General features: G+C 43.6%; 1 pseudogene; it reads right to left on the bottom strand.

The window, feature by feature from the left end:
- Window positions 1–224: 224 nt before the first annotated feature.
- LOC139382554 (neural-cadherin-like) overlaps window positions 225–26405 on the bottom strand; it is a 103363-nt pseudogene continuing 77182 nt past the window's right edge.

The following is a 26405-nucleotide window of genomic DNA, read 5'->3' as shown; positions in this document are numbered from 1 at the left end:
TGGGGTATAGACAGGGCATTGCCAAGAAAATGGTGCTGCTTTTCCAGATTTGTTGTAAAATCTGTCACATTAAAGATGCATCACATTTTTGCCACAATCCACCCATAGAATACTTTACAAATGGATTACAAATCAGAAATGTACATTTCTTAACTATTTGTTCTCATTCTCCCCCCCCCCCCCCCCAACACCATCTTTGGATCAATCGATTTAAAAATTGCACAACTCCAGTCTCATGCTCTCTTCTCACAGTTGGCCTGCCCCCTGGTCTCCCTCTCCTTCACTTTGTCCTTCTGTCCCTCTGTGCTCTTGGTGGCAGCAGTCTACAGCAGCGTCCACTCTGAGCTCACTGACTACAGCTCGCAGGGCTTTGAGCCTGTCCAGCCGTGGGCTCTGGGCTCTCTGACGCTCCAGGCTCTCCTGACTCCCCTGAACCCTAACCTCTGACCCCTGACCTCCAGCACTGAGGGAGCTAAGTGAGCGCACAACTAGACCACCATGCTGTCCCCTATTGGACAGGCGACGCTGTGAGGTCATGAAGCCAGGGTTGTCCCCCAGGGGATGGTCCGTGTCCCTTATGATCTCACACAGGTAGCGGGCCAGGTCCTGACTGGAGAAGGACAGGGACTTATGGGATTGCCGCATGGCGAGGGGAGAGGGGAGGGTAGCAGACCCGGACGGAGGGTGGGCCAGACGCAGGGCGATCGCTGTGCTGCCGATTCTGGGTTCGTTTGATCCTTTTGGTTTGGTCCCATTCTTGGTGTCCGGTGGCTTGGTCGTCTGAGGGTAGGAGATTATGCATTGTGGGTAGCTGTATCTCAGTGACTGGGCTGGGCTGGGCTGCAGAGACCTCTGTAACTCCACCATGTTGAAGACATTCTGGAGGGAGGGAGAGAGAGACACAGAGATGCACAGAGAGAGTGAGATACAGAGACACAGAGAGAGGGAGAGAAACAGAGACACACACAGAGAGAGAGAGATACAGAGACACACAGAGAGGGAGAGATACAGAGACACACAGAGAGAGAGAGAGAGCAAACACCAAATTGAGACTGCACGCAGAATTCTGCAAAAATATCCTCCGTGTACAACGTATAACACCAAATAATGCACGCAGAGCAGAATTAGGCCGATACCCACTAATTATCATAATCCAGAAAAGAGCCGTTAAATACTATAACCACCTAAAAGGAAGCGATTCCCAAACCTTCCATAACAAAGCCATCACCTACAGAGAGATGAACCTGGAGAAGAGTCCCCTAAGCAAGCTGGTCCTGGGGCTCTGTTCACAAACACACTCTACAGAGCCCCAGGACAGCAGCACAATTAGAGCCAACCAAATCATGAGAAAACAAAAAGATAATTACTTGACACATTGGAAAGAATTAACAAAAAAACAGAGCAAACTAGAATACTATTTGGCCCTAAACAGAGAGTACACAGCGGCAGAATACCTGACCACTGTGACTGACCCAAAATTAAGGAAAGCTTTGACTATGTACAGACTCAGTGAGCATAGCCTTGCTATTGAGAAAGGCCGCCGTAGGCAGACATGGCTCTCAAGAGAAGACAGGCTATGTGCTCACTGCCCACAAAATGAGGTGAAAACTGAGCTGCACTTCCTAACCTCCTGCCCAATGTATGACCATATTAGAGATACATATTTCCCTCAGATTACACAGATCCAGAAAGAATTCGAAAACAAATCCAATTTTGATAAACTCCCATATCTACTGGGTGAAATTCCACAGTGTGCCATCACAGCAGCAAGATTTGTGACCTGTTGCCTCGAGAAAAGGGAAGAACAAACATCATTGTAAATACAACCCATATTTATGCTTATTTATTTTATCGTGTCCTTTAACCATTTGTACATTGTTAAAACACTGTATATATATAATATGACATTTGTAATGTCTTTATTGTTTTGAAACTTCTGTATGTGTAATGTTTACTGTAAATTGTTATTGTTTATTTCACTTTTGTATATTATCTACCTCACTTGCTTTGGCAATGTTAACACGTTTCCCATGCCAATAAAGCCCTTGAGTTGAATTGAATTGAGGGAGAGAGAGACACAGAGAAGCACAGAGAGGGCGAGAGAGAGAGACACAGAGAAGCACAGAGAGGGCGAGAGAGAGAGACACAGAGAAGCCCAGAGAGGGCGAGAGAGAGAGACACAGAGAAGCACAGAGAGGGCGAGAGAGAGAGACACAGAGAAGCACAGAGAGGGCGAGAGAGAGCGACACAGAGAAGCACAGAGAGTGCGAGAGAGACACAGACAGACAGACAGACAGACAGACAGACAGACAGACAGACAGACAGACAGACAGACAGACAGACAGACAGACAGAGATACAGAGATACAGAGATACAGAGACACAGAGACACACACAAAGAGAGAGCGATACAGAGACACACAGAGAGAGAGAGCGATACAGAGACACACACAGAGAGAGAGCGATACAGAGACACACACAGAGAGAGAGCGATACAGAGACACACACAGAGAGAGAGCGATACAGAGACACACAGAGAGAGAGAGCGATACAAAGACACACACAGAGAGAGAGCGATACAGAGACAGAGAGAGAGCCATACAGAGACAGAGAGAGAGAGCGATACAGAGACACAGAGAGAGAGAGAGATACAGAGACACAGAGAGAGAGAGAGATACAGAGACACAGAGAGAGAGAGATACAGAGACACAGAGAGAGAGAGATACAGAGACAGAGACAGAGAGAGATAGAGACAGACAGAGAGAGAGAGATACAGAGACAGAGATACAGAGACAGAGAGAAAGAGAGAGAGCGATACAGAGACACAGAGAGAGAGAGAGCGATACAGAGACACAGAGAGCGATACAGAGACACAGAGAGCGATACAGAGACACAGAGAGAGATACAGAGACACAGAGAGAGCGATACAGAGACACAGAGAGAGAGCGATACAGAGACAGAGAGAGAGAGCGATACAGAGACAGAGAGAGATAGCGATACAGAGAGAGAGAGCGATACAGAGACAGAGAGAGAGAGCGATACAGAGACAGAGAGAGAGAGCGATATAGAGACAGAGAGAGAGAGCGATACAGAGACAGAGAGAGAGAGCGATACAGATACAGAGAGAGAGAGCGATACAGAGACAGAGAGAGAGAGCGATACAGAGACAGAGAGAGAGAGCGATACAGAGACAGAGAGATACAGAGACACAGAGAGAGAGAGATACAGAGACACAGAGAGAGAGATACAGTGTCACAGAGAGAGAGAGATACAGAGACACAGAGAGAGCGAGAGAGAGAGGGAGATAGAGAGAGGGGGAGGGAGACGGAGAGAGAGAGGGAGATAAAGAGAGGGAGATTAAGAAGATGAGATAGTTGATTAGAGATGAGCTGTTTATAAAGACCAATAGACTAATAGAAAACACTCAACAGCAGGACATGCATTTATAATCATATTTGTCTATGAAAAATGCCAGTCTGCGATGCTTTTTATTTCTACCTAAGAAAAAGACATGCGGCCCAAGTGCCAACGTTGGCAGCAAAAGCCCCATTAATTGGCCAAACTTGTAATTAATTGTCTGATTAATGTGGGTAAAAGTGCTATTACCAGTGCAATTAAACAAATACAGGCATTAAGGACTAATGGCATCTACCATAGAGATAAATACAAGAACTCATCTTTGTATCGGTGCTATTTATAGCGTCTGTCACAGCATGGGAAGTGCCATTGAGGTTCTCTCTACTTTGAAGTAGCCCCATTTTATTCTTCACGATTGGCTGATCCCTTCTGATGAACCGGTTGGACATGACTCCAACAGCGTCACCAGGAGGGATCAGCCAGTGAAGTTGGAAGTCCGACCCAGTTGACTAGATTAAAATAGTGGGAGCCCTCAAACGCGCTGCACATGCTAATACAGTCTTTTGGCCGCTATCATTCTCTAAAGTATCTACTCACATAATTTCTCCTAATTGACTCTCCTAGGATCATTAGTTTGGTGTTCATTGCCAAGCATCTTCCAACACCAGTCCTCCCCTAGCTGCGCTACCAAACTAACACTCACTATGTAAACTGTGAATATCTTCCCATTCTTCCTTGGTTTATATTGTTTGTGTTTATCTATGATTTGTATCGTTTCTCCTGTGTGAGTTGTTGTACAGGTGTGTGTCGGATGCATAGCTGTAGCTGTGATACTAATTGCCCTAAGGGAATCAATAAAATTGGATTCTACTCTACTGTATTGTAGTGGTCTTATGAGCCATACTATTGACTCATACGACCACTACATTGACTTATAAGATATTGGTAGTTGTGCTGTGTTGAAGGATAGACTTTTCCTCTACTGTCCGTGTCCTGTCTAAATAGCAGTAGCTGTATGGTACCTGGTCCTGCTTTACTTCCTCTGTCTGAATACCAGTGTCTCCTTGAATTCCCAATCATCTTGTAGCTCCTACACACTATAGGCCTGTATATCTGGATAGGTGTAAGCTTCACCCAGCCTATCAGAAGGTATGGGGAAGCAATCATCAAACTGTTTAAACCGATCCCATCCTTTTTGTTCTACACAAGTGCCTATGGGGGGCAACCAGGGACGCTGGCTTGATTTGGGATTCAGTGTCTCTATCTGTACCTGGTCCTGCTCCCCTCCGCCCTCCTCATCATAGTTGAGCACGTTCTCTCGGATGTCCTCCCATTCTCCGTGGTGTGCTGATACGTGGTAGACGCTCTCCTTCAGGCCCTTGTGTCTCTTCCAGCAGGAGTAGAGGAACAGGCCCAGCATCAGCACTGGGGGGGGGGGGGGGGGGTCGCCATAGAGCAAGTTAGGACAGGGACAGGTGTAGTCATCTTCACACAATGCTCTATCAATTAAAAACACAATAAATAAATCCAGACAGTCAGCAACGATTTGTAATAAAGAAGTTAAAATGGACTGTGAAGATGAGTTGGGGAGAGGGGTGTGGTACCCGATAGGCACATTTTGTATCTCAGTTCTTAGAGTACAACATGCCAGATAGATGAGCCAACAACACAAAATTTACACTTTACACCCAGATATGAGATACACAATAACTCTCAATACCAGCCTTTCTTTGTAAAAAAGCAGTCATTGGGAATGGTCAGGGTTTGTTGTCTTTCCATCACATTGCTAATCTGCATTTATCCAATCCTGTAAAGCAAAGTACTAGAGATGCATTCTTCCCTTAAAACACTCAACCCTGTTCACAGAACCTGCACTCCCTGGAATGTTGTGAGCGCGTTGTAGGAATGCTGCTGAAGCACTGACATCAATCACATCTATTGTGTGTTGAAATGTACAGTATGCTGCACTGACCTTTAAAGTTAATTCATCTCAACCAATATTTATTCTCCTGTCTGTCCTCCCTCTCTGTCTCCCTCTTTATCTCTCTCATTCTCTCACTCATTCTCTCACTCATTCTCTCTCACTCATTCTCTCTCACTCATTCTCTCTCACTCATTCTCTCTCATTCTCTCTCTCATTCTCTCTCTCATTCTTGTTTGACTCTCTGTGTTTCTTTCCGCTCTCCTTGTCTCCAGACTCCGTACGGCTTTAATCTCTCACACTTAAAGGTGATGCACCAGAACTGCCATCTTTTCTATTGTGCTTTGCTTGTGCAGTAGGTTTGGAAGCATCCGTTCATCAATTTAATAATTGAAGATTCTTTGATAAAGTGCATTGCGTTAATGACATTAGACTGAAGTAATGGTTTACTGAACCCATATCACACTCATCAAGGTCACTCAACTGAATATGTTTTCAAATCCACCATTTAAAAAACTAAAACAAATGTTGATTAGAAAAAGGCTCACTGTAAAAAGGTAAAGGACCAGTATATGTACTGTAGAGTTCTATTGATCAGCTAACCTTCCCCAGGCCTGCTCAGTGTGTGCTGGAGGTATATGTACTGTAGAGTTCTATTGATCAGCTAACCTTCCCCAGGCCTGCTCAGTGTGTGCTGGAGGTATATGTACTGTAGAGTTCTATTGATCAGCTAACCTTCCCCAGGCCTGCTCAGTGTGTGCTGGAGGTATATGTACTGTAGAGTTCTATTGATCAGCTAACCTTCCCCAGGCCTGCTCAGTGTGTGCTGGAGGTATATGTACTGTAGAGTTCTATTGATCAGCTAACCTTCCCCAGGCCTGCTCAGTGTGTGCTGGAGGTATATGTACTGTAGAGTTCTATTGATCAGCTAACCTTCCCCAGGCCTGCTCAGTGTGTGCTGGAGGTATATGTACTGTAGAGTTCTATTGATCAGCTAACCTTCCCCAGGCCTGCTCAGTGTGTGCTGGAGGTATATGTACTGTAGAGTTCTATTGATCAGCTAACCTTCCCCAGGCCTGCTCAGTGTGTGCTGGAGGTATATGTACTGTAGAGTTCTATTGATCAGCTAACCTTCCCCAGGCCTGCTCAGTGTGTGCTGGAGGTATATGTACTGTAGAGTTCTATTGATCAGCTAACCTTGCTCCATCCCCATCCCCTCCACTGTGCTGTACAGATCCAGAGAAACACGCTGAGGAATCCAGATGAGCTACGATCGCAGCAGTACTCAGACCACAGTATTACCAGCAGTACTCAATACTGTGGCTGAGGGGGAGGTCTGAGTACTGCTGGTAATACTGTGGCTGAAGGGGAGGTCTACCAGCAGTGCTCAGACCTCCCCCATAGCCACAGTATTACCAGCAGTACTCAGACCTTCCCCTCAACCACAGTATTACCAGCAGTACTCAGACCTCCCCCTCAACCACAGTATTACCAGCAGTGCTCAGACCTCCCCCTCAACCACAGTATTACCAGCAGTACTCAGACCTCCCCCTCAACCACAGTATTACCAGCAGTACTCAGACCTCCCCCTCAACCACAGTATTACCAGCAGTACTCAGACCTCCCCCTCAACCACAGTATTACCAGCAGTACTCAGGACCTCCCCCTCAACCACAGTATTACCAGCAGTACTCAGACCTCCCCCTCAACCACAGTATTACCAGCAGTACTCAGACCTCCCCCTCAGCCACAGTATTACCAGCAGTACTCAGACCTCCCCCTCAACCACAGTATTACCAGCAGTACTCAGACCTCCCCCTCAACCACAGTATTACCAGCAGTACTCAGACCTCCCCCTCAACCACAGTATTACCAGCAGTACTCAGACCTCCCCCTCAACCACAGTATTACCAGCAGTACTCAGACCTCCCCCTCAACCACAGTATTACCAGCAGTACTCAGGACCTCCCCCTCAACCACAGTATTACCAGCAGTACTCAGACCTCCCCCTCAACCACAGTATTACCAGCAGTACTCAGGACCTCCCCCTCAACCACAGTATTACCAGCAGTACTCAGATCTCCCCCTCAACCACAGTATTACCAGCAGTACTCAGGACCTCCCCCTCAACCACAGTATTACCAGCAGTACTCAGACCTCCCCCTCAGCCACAGTATTACCAGCAGTACTCAGACCTCCCCCTCAACCACAGTATTACCAGCAGTACTCAGACCTCCCCCTCAATCACAGTATTACCAGCAGTACTCAGGACCTCCCCCTCAACCACAGTATTACCAGCAGTACTCAGATCTCCCCCTCAACCACAGTATTACCAGCAGTACTCAGACCTCCCCCTCAACCACAGTATTACCAGCAGTACTCAGGACCTCCCCCTCAACCACAGTATTACCAGCAGTACTCAGATCTCCCCCTCAACCACAGTATTACCAGCAGTACTCAGACCTCCCCTCAACCACAGTAATTACCAGCTCCACACTTCTATGTGCCAATCAGTCAACACACCCATCAGTGGGGCTTTACCACACACACAGAGAAATGGACGCAGACACACACACCAAGCCACTGACAATGAAGAACACATACGTGCATACGCACACATACAGACTCCGATGAAAACACACACAGAGATGTGCAGTGGTCGTGTTGTGATATCTTCAAATATATCAATAGAACTCAGGCTGGAGACCTTACACAGCTCCTATCCATCAATTCACATGCTGCTGCTTTGAGGTTATCCACCAACCATGGTGTTCTTGGGATGTTCGGTTGAATGTTTATAGTAACATGAAGGGTATAACATGGATAAATCAGTATGATGTACACATGAAACATTTATGCATGTTAATGCATGTGTCAGACACTCAATGACATTCAACATAGAAAATGGAGAGAAAATATACATTGCAAGGAGAAAAGAAGGACATAAATTGGAGACAGATGAGAGAAGAGAAATGGTGTGAGAACGCTTTATTAGGGAAAGTATGTTCTAATACAAAAATACAGGCACTTTTACGACTATTCACATCCATTCCCATTCTATATGGAAAGGCAATTGAATATTTTCTTCTTCATTGAATATCAAATCCAACAACACAACAGTAAAAATGTAAATGTGATGGACAATAAAGCTTTTAAATTTTGAATTTCAAACCCATTTAACAGGCTTAATGAAGCATACTTATATTGCCCAAATGTGCTCGTCTCTGGTTCTGTCTGTAGCAAAAGTTGAACTCGGCAATCAGCCAGTCTGATGGGTTATGTCAATCTGAATTATGGATGATCACTTTTAATGGAGTTTGAGGCAGAGGAGCAGAGACAGAGAGTTCCAGTTTAATTTAGCAGCGTGACTTCACCCCGCCTTAGTGTGTGCTGTGTGTAATGTGTGTGCGGCTTCTCCCGGTGTCGCAGTCTGTCTGGGCCTATGAGGCGTGTTTGTCACTTGCAGGCACACGAACACATGCGCACACAAACACACGCGCATGCATGCACACAGACACAACTCTGTCATCTCCACCAAGCCTTGTCTTCTCTCAGTTATGACGTAAAGGGAGGAGGATGAGGTGGTCGCCATGACAACAACTTTAACAGTTCATGAAAGGACCTTCAACCGTGTTATCCTGTTAAAGACGGCCCCAGTCTAAGAACTGTAGCCTGAGTCTTGTAAGAGACAGACAAGTGTTGCTAGCTACTGTACTGTATTTCCTGTTACAGAGACGGTTGGAGAAAAGTTCATATAAACTCTTGGCGACCTCTCATTTGATATATATTGAAGAAATAGACTAATTCATCTGGAGATCAAAGGTTTGAGTGCAGCTTATAAATGCCAGGAACTAAAGTAACTGTAGCAACTAGGTACCTTACATGACAGCACCAGGCAGTTTCATTTACACATTCAACACATGAATGTTCATAAATGATGCCAAGGCCTCAGTTTGTTATCTTTGTATTCATTATATCAAACACTGAAGTATCGTTTTATCGGTTTCTCTCAGGGAGCCAGCGTGTCAAAATAACTGATGTTGCAATTCACCAGCCAAATGCCCCAGGAAGGTGTTGGGTTGTTGAGTCAGTTATAGCGCTAGTAGAGACAGTGTATTGAATCGTCAGACCATTTTATAACCCTGTTGGTGACAGAGAGCCTCATAAACTGTATAGTAGTAGCTCCATGGAGAGATAGCCCTCTGTACTGGACACAAAACACAGCTTACTACGTGTCAGAAACAAACGGGTTGTTCCACGAAATGAGTGTCTTTTGCATCCCTTTTATATATTAAACAGAAATTGTGCACAAATATTGAATTTTAAAGCCTGTTATATTAAATGAAATGCCCTTTAATGTAGACAACATAAATAATTAAATCAATCAGATGTTTTTATATGAGTAAAGGCTTGCTAAAATTCCCTTCATCAACCCTGTTTCACCATCATTGTAAAGCCCTAGTTATTTTGTTGCTTTGACAAAGTAATTTACGAAGATTATTATTTATTTCATGTGATTAGTGATTCATTTACATCTCTCCCTCATTTTTGGGTCGGCCATGTTATGTGAACTGAATTATTTTTTTTATATATATATATATGGTAAAACTATTTTTAATAACCATGTCTTTTTTTTGTGACGCTTGTATTCAATTACCACTCCGTTGCACACAAGTTTCCATTCCGCCTGTCACAAGGGGATTTATGGTCAACACTGCTTCTTGATTTGGTGCTCTTGAGATTGGGAAAACGTGTTTTTTTATGAACAAAGAACTGCTCTTTGTAGCAGAATGTTGAAATTGGGTGAAATCTGAGTTTTTGTTTGACCAAGTTACACTTCTCAAAATGCACTGAATTGGTGGAATGAGCCAGACATGGACACATTTAGGTTAAAGGAAGAATGGAGAAGAAAGTCATTGACAAAGAAATACGGAGGGAGAGATAAAAACAGACATAACAGAACTGGAATGACAAACAGACGAGATAAAAACAGACATAACGGAACTGGAATGACAAACAGACGAGATAAAAACAGACATAACGGAACTTGAATGACAAACAGACAAGATAAAAACAGACATAACGGAACTGGAATGACAAACAGACGAGATAAAAACAGACATAACGGAACTGGAATGACAAACAGACGAGATAAAAACAGACATACCGGAACTTGAATGACAAACAGACGAGATAAAACAAGTCGGACAGATAAAAAGGTAAGACAAAGGAGGATGACAAATACAAGTCTGAATTTACATCACAAACATCAGGAAAGACACAATAGATGTGAGGAGGGGATGACTGAAGGGCCCCCCAAACCTTTTGAACTGTGACCCAGTGAAAGCTTTCAGAGTTTTTTCTTGTGGCTCACAGTCGACAAAATCAATGTTTCTAGCCAGGACCTTTGCAGCCACACTGACTGAGCCCACTCACAGACCCTGAGGCCCAAACTAACAAAACACTTGGGGCTCAATACCATCGAACCCACATTCCAGTATCTCGTTTTCCCATGGCCAAAATAGATCACAGATGATTTGGGTACTGCAAGAATCTATTACCAGGTAGACATGTCTCACAGGTTGAATCATTCAATTCTCAGATCTAGAAATCTGTGTACCCAGTTTATAAATAAAGACACTGCATAAACGTTAATATGGTGTGTTCCATTGAATTCCAGCCTTGGGAACAACCAAAACCAGATTAAATCAGATTGAACTAGATGAAACCAGACGAGAGAGTGAGGATGAAAGATGGTATGGTCACCACAGGTAGTAGATGACATAGTCCATATAGCTACCTAGGAAGGCCAGGACACAGATACTGATGGCAAACGCAGAGCTGAGGCTCAGCGTGTTGCTGTCGTCGTTGTGGTACAGTGCCAGAGAGACCTCACAGTGGAGCCCGCGATAGCCCTCCGAGCAGTGACACGAGTACTTGGAGGGGGAGTGGGCCACACAGGTGCCATGGCGACAGGGCCTGCTGGCGCACAGCGTGTAGACGCAGACCTTGCCCGAGGCATTCTTCTTCATCATGTGACCAGGGGGGCACCTGTGGAGATGCAAATGATGAAGAGGTTGTGGTGACTGATTAGGCTATCATTGGATTGAAAATGTTTTTAAATTATAAGGGAATAGCCAACCTGGCACTGTGAAAATCTATAGGTACACCCTTAGAAAAAAAAGGTGCTATGTAGAACCTAAAAGGATTCTTCAGCTGTCCCCATAGGATAAACATTTGAAGAACACTTTTTGGTTCCAGTTAGAACCATTTTGGGTTCTATGTAGAATCCTTTCCACAGAGGGTTCTACATGGAACCAAAAAAGGTGGGGACAGCTAAATTACCCTTTTTTCTAAGAGTGTATTGTTTCTGATAGCTATATCTGATACAATGTTGTCGTTTCAGAAATACAGTTGAAGTCGGAAGTTTCCATACACTTAGGTCATTAAGCAAAGCACTCTCAGTAACAGTAGCCTTGTTGTTCCATGTCCTCATTTCTGTCAGTATATTTCCGCCGCTCCTGAAGATAGTCTCTACAAGCTTAGTACCCTGTGTGGACATCCCATAGTGATGAAAGGCTTTTGGAGTAGTTTTACACGCTCTGATCCCAGTCAGTACGACAGGAAACACTGGAGTCCTGGGGTGTTTAAAGACACTGCTGCCGAAACACTCCCTGTCACTATGATTAGAACAGGGCTTTATTCAGCTCAGGTTGACACACGGCTAGGATTCTCAAAAGAGCTAAAGAGACAGAGAGAAAGAGAAGAGAGAAAGACAAAAGAAGATTGTCCCAGTCTGACATGGCCAAGGTTGTAACGTTCAGGACAGGTCAAAACAGGCCATGCTATAGACTACTAAGCCTTGTCCAGTTGTTAAGCTGCTACATACCTAGTCCAGGTACAACTGACGTGTCTTTGTCTGGGGGGATGTTTTCTGCTTGAAGAGAAGTTAGTGTCTCTTTGTTATACTGGGACAGTGAATGGCCAGTGTGGCATAATTCAAGGAGTTGTGGCCTATAACCAATGACCAGGCCCCAGAGTTCTTCCTGAACATGTGACCTCACCTGGAAAATTGCTGGCCCTCAGTTATAGCCCAGAGTTTTTCCTTACATGATTTCCTGCTGCCATTTATGTACCTGCACTCGTGTTTCCTCCAGAGGTCCATGCAGATGAAGGGGGGAGAGCACTGGTGTTTCCTGCAGGCATCTGAGGGGCAGCCTGGGGAGACCCCTTGAGAAGTGACCACCTGGAGCCCCTCAGACCCCACAGAGGGCTGCTTGGCAATGGGCATGGGCCGCCCGTTCAGCCTTAGGTCTCGCAGACATCCTGGAGGAAAAACACAGAGAGGGAAAGAGAGATAAGACAGCAATATAACTGACATTCATACACACCAGGCCTAAGGCAAAAAGCATTTAAGTAAGTTTCATGAAGAGGCAGAGACACATGAACACACAGGAATAGAACACACACACACACACAGCCCAGGGCTTAGCTGTCAGTGCGAGCCCTCTGTTTTGAAGGATATTTACTCCGTTAGTTTGGCTGGCCAGCCTCTGGGAGGGAGAGGTGAAACACATTTATACAGAGGGGGTGGGGGTTTCTCCTTACATGGAGCAGGGACAAAAATGTGCAGTATTATAGCTAATCTCATGCTGTTTTAGAGGTCAGGGATTCTTGAACGATGGAACAATCTCAACTTTTCAAATATTTAACTTAATTTTAATAAAATGTGTAATATATACAGTACCTGTCAAAAGTTTAGACACTCATTCCAAGGTTTTTCTTTTTACTATTTTCTACATTGTAGAATAACAGTGAAGACATCAGAACTATGAAATAACACATATAGAATCATGTAGTAACCAAAAAAGTGTTAAACAAATCAAAATATATTTTACATTTGTCAAAGTAGCCACCCTTTGCCTTGATGACAGCTTGCACACTCTTGGCAAATCTCGGACACATCTTTTAGGAATCACAGTTTTGACAGAAATATTCTTTAAAGCAAGAAATTACATAAGATTTATTTTTCAGTTAATATAAAAAAAATTGAAGAGTTTGAAAATGGCCCTATGCGTGGAAAGGGCCGATATAAAAATGTATAATAAATGTATAATATTCCACTAAATGTACATGTTAAGCTCAAATAATGCTACACAATACAACTATAGAAATAAAGTTTCCCTTCTGGACAAGGATTGTCCCGACTTTCAACAATCTGAGCTAATTTCCTTTTATTCTACACATTTTGTCCATGAGGCTGAGAGAGAATTTAGCAGTTTTAAAGCTAATTTTGTGTAATTTTTTAACATGTATTATGACATGAAATAAAAGGAGGGCCCCTGAGCCCCCAAAGTTTGTGGGCCCCCAGCCTTGTGGGGGTTCGATGGGTGTGTGCTACGCTATTGGAGGTTAGGTGGATAGTACAGTATTAGAGGGCTGTACCAGGGGGCAGTACCATGGGACAGTACTAATGGTCAGTACCAGATGGCAGTACCAGTACCATACCTAGGAAGCTGCGGTTGTGTCCTGAGGGGAAGGAGTTTCCCAGCATCACCACTGATTGGTCGATGACTATCTCCTGACTCCGCCCAGGAGCGGCCGTAACCTCCCGCCTTCCACCGCCACCGTCCAATTGAAGGGTGAACTCTTTGCCATGACGATCAAGCTCCACCTCATGCCATTCTCCATTGTCAAGGCGATGGAAGGGCAGCGTGAGGTTGTAGGGTCTGTCACCCAGGTTGTAAAAGACAGCCAGTAGCCCCTGAAACATCTGAAATAAGCAGAATATATCAATCAAATTAAATAATCCAAAATGGCTATAAAAATCACAGAGTTCGCCTTTAAAACTTGCAGTTCAAAAATGGCAATGTACAATTAAGAAGGCAATTTTCTATTTTCTATTTTCAATTAAACCCATTGTATTTGATCATGCTTTACAAAACTGCCACGGACATCAATTAATTTAGTCCAGAGGGAGAATATCACAGACAACAATTATCCACAGCAGCTAAGGCTGAGCAAACACACTGCGCTGGAAATAGGGCTGAGGGGGGCTGCTGGCTGCTACAACTGCAGTTTGTACATGTCCATCCCCTAATTGGAAACTGTGGAGCAGAGATAATTCAATACTGTGTTTTAATATATGCAGAAATATAGCACAGCTTGTTTTAACTATTGCTCCCTCAGCATTGTCATCAGATCATAATGCCAACATTCTATTCCCCCCCGCACCCCTATGGACCTCCCCCCCCCCGGGCAGCCTAAGCAAACAAAATGAACAATGAACTCAATCGATCCCAACTTTGAACAGAATCCGACCATGCAAACATTTCACTGCAAAGGAAAAACGGACAATATTTTATTGAGTAAAACCTTTCTATTTGACTTATAAAACACCAGCTAGGAAAATAAATAAAAAGCCTCTTAATAAGCGATGAGGGTTATAAGCATTGATTTACACCTTTACACTAACACTCAACAAAATAAAGCAACCCTGTGGGTTTTAAAAACACGTTGAAGGATGCCATTATGTAAAGATAAAGACACATCAACAGGAATGAGGAAATGTTTCAGAGACCTAAAACTCGACAGTCCCCGGTAACCTTGTTAATGTCTAGTTATTCATTCAGCATGAGCGTCATCCTCCATTTCCACCCCTTCTTACCCATCAGAGCAAGCAGGATCTACACTCAAGTTGTCAGGATCTACACTCAATTGTCTATCAGAGAGCTCTGATGCTTTCCTAAACAAATGCTTCAGACAGAGTATGCTGCTTTTGCCAGAAAACTAGCGTTTTTAAACAGTTCGCCGACTCAACGCCGACTCAAAGATAAATACATTTTTGTCAAAATGTTATTATTGATATAGCCTTCTTCTGTTCAATGATCTCTACCTATATAGTACTCTAAATACCCAAATTCATGTTGTTAAGTTCAAAAGAATTACAATACAAAAATTGCTGACTCCTTTCAAACCAATTACAGTTCGGAACTTTAAAGCCAATTATCTCAGAATCATTATTTTGCAGACATAACCTTATAGTCCCAAGGTTTTGATATATGGGGCTGGTAGGCAGAGAAGGGTAGAGGGGGGTTGCTGCTACACTGACTCAGATATTCCAAGAGGAGCAATAGCAGTGCTATAGCAGTGAGACTGCATGTTGGTGCTCTCTCTGACACCAACAAGCTGTTGGAGAGATATGTTTGTCATGAGGAAGCAATAGTAGGATAGAGCCGTGGAAACAGCTGACCTGTTTGGGTAGGTGTTCTTGCGTGACAGACGCTAGCCGAGCAGTCACCTGCCAGGTGTTGTGGACACACTGTCACTCAGAGGCCAAAAGCTCCTACAACCATTGAACCCCAACATCCTATCTCCACAGAAATGGCATTCACACTCAGAAAATGTGTTCTATTTTCCTGGCAAAGCCAGACAGAGAAGAGCCTTATGAAGTAGCAGACACTAAAGGTAAGTTACATTGATTGAAAATGCCACTTCATGTTTTCCAGTTCAAACAGGGTACACAATTCGAGCAATCCACTGAAAAAGCTCTCAATAATAGCTTGAAGGAGAAAAGACTAAATTGGCTCTTTCCACTGAAGACAGCTCTTACGTCCAACTAATAACAGCTACCCACTTTCCTATACCCTAATACTGAAGGAGAGATGTGCTTATCACGAGACAGTAGACACTAGACACTGAAATAACCCTGAAAACTGTTCTGTAAATGTTCCATAGGCACATCTCAAAACAACCCTAAGGCAATATAAATATACTCCGAACATACACACTGTCTTCCAAGCCTGCTATTACTCACTCCACTGTTAAGAAGTCAAGCCTACGGTTGAAAAGGGTCAGAAACTTTCCGGTAAATTTCCAGAATTTTCCATGGGAAGTTAAGCCCTGTAATTTGGGGAATTTTGCTTTAATTCATCAAAAAAAAGTTAGCTTATAACAGTGAAACCTTTTTGTGGGATACACAAGGCAATTCTAGGTCTTGTTTTGGTTAAACTATCCCAAATTCAATGGAATTGCAACCCTCTGTGTACACGGTGCACTTCCATGCTCTGCACATGTACAGCTGATTGTCAAGCTATTGCACACTGAAATGCTATTAAGACCACACTACTACACTGTCTGAGCCAAGGACTACATGTTTTCTGGTAAGTTTTGGGTTATAATAATTTGTAACTTGTTAACAATTTCTGCTAGTTCGGTTTTGCTACCATGTGGGTTTTAGCTTGCTTGAGCCTGCTAACTGGGGAGTGTTAATTTACCTGTTTCCATACATGTTTCATGTTAAAACATTTATTTAGGAGTTGTTTAATCTAACTGCTTAACTATTTGTCTTGTCTGTACATGGAATTGTATTAGTGTTTTTTTAAACTATTTTTTTCTAATCTTTACAGGAAAATGCCACGGGAACTTTATGATATGTGGAGACATTTCACTGCAGCTAATGTATAAGAAAATTTGCAAATACTGTGCCAAATCATATGTGAAGAATGTTACAAAGATGCAGAATCAGCGGTCACAACATTTCACTGCAGCTACAAACAGCCTCTGACAACCAGTCCCTCTACTTCTATTCGATAGCAACAGCTCATGGCCCTCCTGGAATCAGAAGTTTATTTTACCTTAATTTAACTAGGCAAGTCAGTTAAGAACAAATTCTTATTTTCAATGACGGCCTAGGAACAGTGGGTTAACTGCCTGTTCAGGAGCAGAACGACCTTGTCAGCTCGGGGGTTTGAACTTGCAACCTTCCGGTTACTAGTCCAACGCTCTAACCACTAGGCTACCCTGCCGCCTGAACGTAGTCAGAGAAATGCTCATGAATGTCTTGCTCGAGCTGTGTATGCAACTGGTGCTCACAGGCAATGTGTATTGGATGAGATTTCTGAATGTTCTTCACCCAGCATACACCCCTCCAACCAGACATGCTTTATCTACTCATTTGCTGGATGCAGAGTTCAGAGTTCAGGTGAATGTCAAGGAAATGATAGAGAAAGCAGACTGTATTGCAATCATCTCTGATGGGCGGTCAAATGTTCGTAGGCACGGAATAATTAACAACATCATCTCCATCATCTTCTATAAGAGCACAGACACAAGGGACACACCTGTCTCTACATTGCAGATAAGCTGAAGGCAGTCATCAATGACCTTGGACCACAGAAGGTATTTGCACTGCTGCTGCGAACATGAAGGCTGCTTGGTCTAAAGTGGAGGAGTCCTACCCTCACATCACACCCATCACACCCATTGGCTGTGCTGCTCGTGCATTGAATCTGCTCCTCAGACATTTGGGGCGGCAGGTGGTTAGAGCGTTGGGCCAGTAACCGAAAGGTTGCTAGATCGAATCCCCGAGCTGACAAGGTAGAAATCTGTCTTAACTGACTTGTCTGGTTAAATAAAAAAAATGGTACTGAAAACAATGGATACACTCTACAAGGAAATGGTTAGGTATGTGAAGGGTCATCAAGTTATAACAGCAATCTACCTCACCAAGCAAAGTGAGAAGAATAAAAGCAACACATTGAAGCTGCCCAGCAACACCCGTTGAGGTGGTGTTGTCATCATGTTTGACAGTCTCCTAGAGGGGAGAGTCTCTCCAAGAAATGGCCATATCACAGTCTGCTGATATGGACAGCAAGAAGATCCTCCTGGATGATGTATTTTGGGAGAAAGTGGTAAGCAGCCTGAAACCTATAGCATTAGCCATTGCACGGATTGAGTGAGACAATGTCATCCTGTCTGATGTCCAGACTCTGCTTGCAGATGTAAGATAAATCCGTTCTGCCCTGCCCACTTCACCGTTGTTCCAAGCAGAGGAAACTTCAGTTCTGAAATACATCAAAAAGCATGAAGACTTCTGCCTGGAGCCCACGTTGTACCCCAAGTATCCTGGCAAGAGCAGTGTCTCGCCACCTTGGCCTGGATGAGGGCAAGGTTCTTGGCAGTCTAGCGAAGTACACTTCCAAGCAAGGGCTTTGGGATGGAGATGCAATATGGCAGTCGTGCCAACATATCTCATCAGCCACCTGGTGGAAGGGACTTTGTGGATCTGAGGCTGTTTCCCCTGTTGCCTCCATCATCCTCCAAATACCACCAACATCTGTCGCCTCAGAGCGCAACTGGTCCTTGTTTGGGAACCCACACACTAAAGCATTTAACCTGCTGACCAATACAAGGGTTGAAAAATTGGTGACCATCTGTGCAAATTTGAGGATTTTTGAGCCTGAAAACGAGCTATCCCCAAAAGGGTTGGAAAGTGACAGTGAAGATGAGGCCTCAGAGTCTGATGTTCAAGAGGTGGACATTGAGGAGGTCCAGGGAGAAGACATGGAAGCCTGAGAGGAAGATAGTTTCTAGACTAAAGCTTTGTTATCATTTTACGTTGAAAACATTTTTGAGAGATGCGATGGATCATTGGGAACCATTCAATATTCCCTTTCTTTTGTTGTTCAGTGAATTAATCCCATGTGAAAAGTCAACTCATTTAATTAAAAATGTTTTTTAAACTATTTAGTTACGATTTTATTTATATTGGAAGGATTTCATCATTTGCAATTATGTCTACTTATTATAAGGTAAAAGATTTTTGTTTCTGTCTCCATATGATGTGGTATATATATATATATCCAATGCAAAAAACATCTACATTTAAATGGTATTAATATTAATGTGCATATATTTCAGTTAATTCCCATATATATTCCTGTTAATTCCCATGGAAGGTTTCCACCTCTGAATATTCCCCAAAATGTGCAACCCTAGTCAAGTTCCTCTCAACTACCCACTGCACTGAGGCTAGGAAACACTGTCACCACCGATAAATCCACAATAATTGAGAATTTCAATAAATAAATTCTACGGCTGGCCATGCTTTCCACCTGGCTACCCCTACCCCGGTCAACAGCTCTGCACCCCTCACCAGCAACTTGCCCAAGCCTCCCCCATTTCTCCTTCACCCAAATACAGATAGCTGATGTTCTGAAAGAGCTGCAAAATCTGGACCCCTACAAATCAGCTGGGCTAGACAATCTGGACCCTCTCTTTCTAAAATTATCCGCCGCAATTGTTGCAACCCCTATTACTAGCCTGTTCATACCTCTCTTTCGTAGCGTCTGAGATCCCCAAAGATTGGAAAGAGGGAGATACTCTAGACCCAAACTGTTACAGACCTATATCTATCCTACCCTGCCTTTCTAAGGTCTTCGAAAGCCAAGTTAACAAACAGATCACCGACCATTCCGAATCCAATTTCGAATCCAACCGTACCTTCTCCGCTATGCAATCTGGTTTACGAGCTGGTCATGGGTGCACCTCAACCACACTCAAGGTCCTAAACGATATCATAACCGCCATTGATAAAGACAATACTGTGCACCCGTATTCATCAACCTGGCCAAGGCTTTCCACTCTGTCAATCACCACATTCTTATCGGCAGACTCAACAGCCTTGATCTCTCAAATGACTGCCTCACCTGGTTCACCAACTACTTCTCAGACAGAGTTCAGTGTGTCAAATCAGAGGGCCAGTTGTCCGGACCTCTGGCAGTCTCTATGGGGGTGCCACAGGGTTCAATTCTCAGGCCGACTCTTTTCTCTTGATACATCAAGGATGTCGCTCTTGCTGCTGGTGATTCTCTGATCCACCTCTACGCAGACAACACCATTCTGTATACCTCTGGCCCTTCTTTGGACACTTAACTAACCCCCAGACGAACTTCAATGCCATACAACTCTCCTTCCATGGCCTCCAACTGCTCTTAAATGCAAGTAAAACTAAATGCATGCTCTTCAACCGATCGCTGCCCGCACCTGCCTGCCCGTCCAGCATCACTACTCTGGACGGTTCTGACTTAGGATATGTGGACAACTACAAATACCTAGATGTCTGGTTAGACTGTAAACTCTCCTTCCAGACTCACATTAAGCATCTCCAATCAAAATTGTAATCTAGAATCGGCTTCCTTCTTCCTATAAAGCATCCTTCACTCATGCTGCCAAACATACCCTCGTTAAAGTGACTATCCTACCGATCCTGGACTTCGGCGATGTAATTGACAAAATAGCCTCTACTCCGCAAATTGGATGGAGTCTATCACAGTGCCATCCGTTTTGTCACCAACGCCCCATATACTACCCACCACTGCGAACTGTATGCTCTCGTTGGCTGGCCCTCGCTACATATTTGTCGCCAAACCCACTGCCTCCAGGTCATCTATAAGTCTTTGCTAGGTAAAGCCCAGCCTTTCTCAGCTCACTGGTCACCATAGCAGCACCCACCCATAGCACACGTTCAGCAGGTATATTTTACTGGTCACCCCCAAAGCCAATTCCTCCTTTGGCTGCCTTTCCTTCCAGTTCTCTGCTGTCAATGACTGGAACGAATTACAAAAATCACTGAAGCTGGAGACTCATATCTCCCTTAAAGCATCAGCAGTCAGAGCAGCTTACAGATCATTGCACCTGTACGTAGCTCATCTGTAAATAGCCCACCCAACTACCTCGTCCCCATGTTCTTATTTTTTTCTCCTTGCACCCCAGTATCTCTACTTGCACATTAATCTTCTGCACATCTATCACTCCAGTGTTTAATTGCTAAATTGTAATTACTTCGCCACTACGGCCTATTTATTGCCTTACCTCCCGAATCTTACCTCATTTGCACACACTGTATATAGACTTTTCTATTGTGTTATTGACTGTATGTTTGTTTATTCCATGTGTAACTCTGCGTTGTTGTTTGTGTCGCACTGCTTTGCTTTATCTTGGCCACGTCGCAGTTGTAAATGAGAACTTGTTCTCAACTGGCCTACCTGGTTAAATAAAGGTGAAATAATAAATAATTTTAAAAACCATACACATTGCAAATTGAGAAATCATGTGACTAAACTGAATAAAAAGAAACTACACTATGAAACAAAGATAAATGACAAAGAATGTTGGGCAAAAAGGTAAACTCAGCTCCATCATTCATTGAATCAGATGGCTCATTCATCACTAAACTACTTTAATTATTTTCTCATTAGCAAGATTCGCTAACATAGGCATGACATGCCAGCAACAAACGCTGACACTAAACATCCAAGTATAACTGATCAAATTATGAAAGAACTGTAATTTTTCAATTCTGTAAAGTGAGTGTGGAAGAAGTGAAAAAAATATTGTTGTCTATCAACAATGACAAGCCACCAGGGTCTGACAATTTGGATGGAAAATTACTGAGGGTAATAGCCGATTATATTGACACTCCTATTTGCCATATCTTTAACCTCTTTCATCTCTAGGGGCGCTATTTCATTTTTGGATAAAAAACGTTCCCGTTTTAAGCGCGATATTTTGTCACGAAAAGACTATGCATATTCTTGACAGTTTTTGAAAGAAAACACTCTGAAGTTTCAGAATCTGCAAAGATATTGTCTGTAAGTGCCCCAGAACTCATTCTACAGGCGAAACCAAGATGATGCATCAACCAGGAAATGAGCAGAATTTCTGAAGCTCTGTTTTCCATTGTCTCCTTATATGGCTGTGATTGCGCAAGGAATGAGCCTACACTTTCTGTCGTTCCCCCAAAGTGTTAGCAGCATTGTGACGTATTTGTAGGCATATCATTGGAAGATTGACCATAAGAGACTACATTTTCCAAGTGTCCGCCTGGTGTCCCTGCGTCGAAATTGGAGCGTAAAGCCAGGTGCAATTATTTTTCCATTTGAGAGCAAGGAGAAACCAGGCTTCCACGAAGGATATATCATTGAAGAGATATGTGGAAAAACACCTTGAGGATTGATTCTAAACCACGTTTGCCATGTTTCAGTCGATATTATGGAGTTAATTTGGAAAAAAGTTCGCGTTTTGAGGGCTGAATTTTCGTTTTTTTTTTTTTTTTTTTTTTGGTAGCCAAATGTGATGTACAAAACGGAGCTATTTCTAATACACAAAGAATCTTTTTGGAAAAACGGAGCATCTGCTATCTAACTGAGAGTCTCCTCATTGAAAACATCAGAAGTTCTTCAAAGGTAAGTTATTTTATTTGAAGGCTTTACTTGTTTTTGTGATAGTTGCCTGCTAAATGCTAACGCTAATGCTAACGCTAATGCTAACGCTAAATGCTACGCTAGCTAGCTACTGTTACACAAATGATTGTTTTCCTATGGTTGAAAAGCATATTTTGAAAATCTGAGATGACGGTGTTGTTAACAAAAGGCTAAGCTTGAGAGCTAGCATATTTATTTCATTTCATTTGCGATTTTCATGAATAGTTAACGTTGCGTTATGGTAATGAGCTTAGGTCTATAAATAGAATCCCGGATCCGGGTTTGGTCGTCGCAACAGGTTAATCTAAGCCTCCTAGAAAGTGTGTGCCCTCAGGCCTGGAGAGAAACTAAATTAATTATGCTACCCAAGAATAGTAAAGCCCCCGTTACTGGCTCAAATAGCCGACCAATCAGGCTGTTACCAAACTATTGAAAACATTTTTTTTTTTGAGTTTGACCAGATACAGTGGCTTGCGAAAGTATTCACCCCCCTTGGCATTTTTCCTATTTTGTTGTCTTAAAACCTGGAATTAAAATCTACTTTTTTTTGGGGGGGGGGGGTTGTATCATTTGATTTACACAACATGCCTACCACTTTGAAGATACAAAATATGTTTTAATGGTTAAACAAACAAGAAATAAGACAACAAAAAATGGAAAACTTGAGTGTGCATAACTATTCACCCCTGAAAGTCAATACTTTGTAGAGCCACCTTTTGCAGCAATTACAGCTGCACGTCTCTTGGGGTATGTCTCTGTAAGCTTGGCACATCTAGCCACTGGGATTTTTGCACATTGTTCAAGGCAAAACTGCTCCAGCTCCTTCAAGTTGGATGGGTTCTGCTGGTGTACAGCAATCTTTAAGTCATAGCACAGATTCTCAATTGGATTGAGGTCTGGGCTTTGACTAGGGCATTCCAAGACATTTAAATGTTTCCCCTTAAACCACTCGAGTGTTGCTTTAGCAATATGCTTAGGGTCATTTTCCTGCTGGAAGGTGAACCTCCATCCCCGTTTCAAATCTCTGGAAGACTGAAACAGGTTTCCCTCAAGAATTTCCCTGTATTTAGCGCCATCCATAATTTCTTCAATTCTGACCAGTTTCCCAGTCCCTATCGATGAAAAACATCCCCACATCATGATGTTGCCACCACCATAATTTACTGTGGGGATGGTGTTGGGTTTGCACCATACATAGCGTTTTTCTTAACGGCCAAAAACCTAAATTTTGGTCTCATCTGACCAGAGTACCGTCTTCCATATGTTTAGGTAGTCTCCCACATGCCTTTTGGCGAACCCCAAATGTGTTTGCTTATTTCTTTCTTTAAGCAATGTTTTTTTTTTTCTGGACACACTTCTGTAAAGCCCAGCTCTGTGGAGTGTACGGCTTACAGAGCTGGGGTTTACAGAAAAGTGGTCCCATGGACAGATACTCTAATCTCCGCTGTGGACATTTGCAGCTCCTTCAAGGTTATCTTTGCTCTCTTTGTTGCTTCTCTGATTAATGCCCTCCTTGCCTGGTCCGTGAGTTTTGGTGGGCGTCCCTCTCTTGGCAGGATTGTTGTGGTGCCATATTCTTTCCATTTTGTAATAATGGATTTAATGGTGCTCTGTGGGATGTTCAAAGTTTTGGATATTTTTTTATAACCCAACCCTGATATGTACTTCTCCACAACTTTGTCCTTGACCTGTTTGGAGAGCTCCTTGGTCTTCATGGTGCCGCTTGCTTGGTGGTACCCCTTGCTTAGTGGTGTTGCAGACTCTGGGGCCTTTCAGAACAGGTGTTTATATACTGAGATCATGTGAAAGATCATGCGACACTTAAATAATGTCCACCTGTGTGCAAACTAATGCTTGTTGAAGAACATTCAACAAGCACAGCACTTACACAAATTATTGATGACTGGCTGAGAGAAATTGATGATAAAACGATTGTGGGAGCTCTTTCGTTTGACTTCAGTGCAGCTTTTGACATTATCGATCATAGTCTGCTCTTGGAAAAACATATGCGTTATAGCTTTACACCTCCTGCTATATTGTGGATAAAGAGTTGCCTGTCTAACAAGGGTGTTCTTTAATGGAAGCCTCTCAAACATAATCCAGGTAGAATTAGGAATTCCCCAGGGCAGCTGTCTAGGCCCTTTTTTAAAATCTTTACTAATGACATGCCATTGGCCTTGAGTAAAGCCTTTTATATATATATTTAAATGTTATTTTCAATCTCTTTTCCATTTCAATTAAATTATACCTTCCGGTAACCTGCCTCACCCAGTGAGATACGGAACCACTATTAATTTTACATTTTTAGACCTTTATAGCAAGAACCACCTAGCCATCAGAAGCTAACCAGCTAATTAGCTACAAGCTATTTATTCATTGTTAGCCACTGCTAGCGGCCTTTACCTTCTTCACAGATACCAGCCCTTTTTTTTGTTGCCTGTATAATACTCGCCAGCCCACCAGTATCAGACTGTCTCTCTACTACAACGTAGCCCAACTCCCGGCCTATTCAGTTGTTCACCCGGACTCCACCCAAACACGGGTAGAACCCACTACTCCACCAGATCCTTGCCTTAAGCTCTGGACCTTGGCACCGGATCACCGCTGCTTCCGAGTGGCTTTAGTGGCTAACGCCCCTGCCCCGAAGCTAGCACCAGTTTAGCCGTGAGCCAGGCTCATCTCCCGGCTAGCAAACTAAATTACTACAACTACAATACCTCTTTCGCCATCTGGCTTGGAACCTTTGTCGACACGGCGCCCCGCCGCACCACCACGACTGGTCTGCCGACGAATACTCCATCCGCTGTGCCTTCAACCGGCCTCCGTCGGACGTCGGAGCAGACACTTCTACTAGCCCCGGGCTACTAACTTTAAACTCGGTGTTGCCCGCGTGCTAGCGTAGTAGCGACTACTTCCGCGGCTTCCCTGTTCCATCTATTGCTGCCCCCTATGATCACTTAGCTGATGCCTGCTGGACTGTCCATTAATCACGGTACTCCATTCTGTTTATTTTTTGTTTATCTGTCAGCCACGAACTCAGGCTCTGTGTGTAACCGACCCTCTCTGCCCAGTCATCGCCATTTTACCTGTTGTTGTTGTTTTAGCTGATCAGCTGTTGTCTCACCCGTTGTTGTCTAGCAAGCTCTCCCAAAAAAACACCTGCAACTACTTTAGGCCTAGCTGTATGTCTCTCTCAAATGTCAATATGCCTTGTATATTGTTGTTTAGGTTAGTTATCATTGCTTTAGTTTACAATGGAGCCCCTAGTTCCACTCATCATACCTCTGATACCTCCCCTTGTCCCACCTCCCACACATGCAGTGACCTCACCCATTATAACCAGCATGTCCAGAGATACAACCTCTCATCATCACTCAGTGTCTGGGCTTACCTCCGCTGTACCCGCACCCCACCATACCCCTGTCTGCACATTATGCCCTGAATCTATCACACCCATAAATCTGCTCCTTTTATTCTTTGTCCCCAACGCTGTAGGCGACCAGTTTTGATAGCCTTTTAGCCGTACCCTCATCCTACTCCTCCTCTGTTCCTCGGGTGATGTGAAGATAAACCCAGGCCCTGCGTGTCCCCAGGCACCCTCATTTGTTGACTTCTGTGATCAAAAAAGCCTTGTTTTCATTCATATCAACATCAGAAGCCTCCTCCCTAAGTTTGTTTTACTCACTGTTTTAGCACACTCCGCCAACCCTGATGTCCTTGCCGTGTCTGAATCCTGCTGTCATACTTTCCAGGTCTATACCCAAACAGTTCGACCTTCTAATCTTAAAAATTAATATCTTCTGAAATAAGTCTCTCACTGTTGCCGCCTGCTATTGACCTCCCTCTGCTCCCAGCTGTGCCCTAGACACCATTTGTGAATTGATTGCCCCCCATCTAGCCTCAGAGTTCGTTCTGTTAGGTGACCTAAACTGGGATATGCTTAACACCCCGGCAGTCCTACAATCTAAGCTAGATGCCCTCAATCCATAAACATGGGCACCCTCAGACATTATCCTGACCAACTTGCCCTCCGAATACACCGCTGTTTTCAATCAGGATCTCAGTGATCACTGCCTCATTGCC

The sequence above is a fragment of the Oncorhynchus clarkii genome, chromosome 2 (assembly GCF_045791955.1).
Source record: "Oncorhynchus clarkii lewisi isolate Uvic-CL-2024 chromosome 2, UVic_Ocla_1.0, whole genome shotgun sequence".
Lineage (NCBI taxonomy): Eukaryota > Metazoa > Chordata > Actinopteri > Salmoniformes > Salmonidae > Oncorhynchus > Oncorhynchus clarkii.
This window is presented reverse-complemented; position numbering and strand designations above follow the sequence as displayed.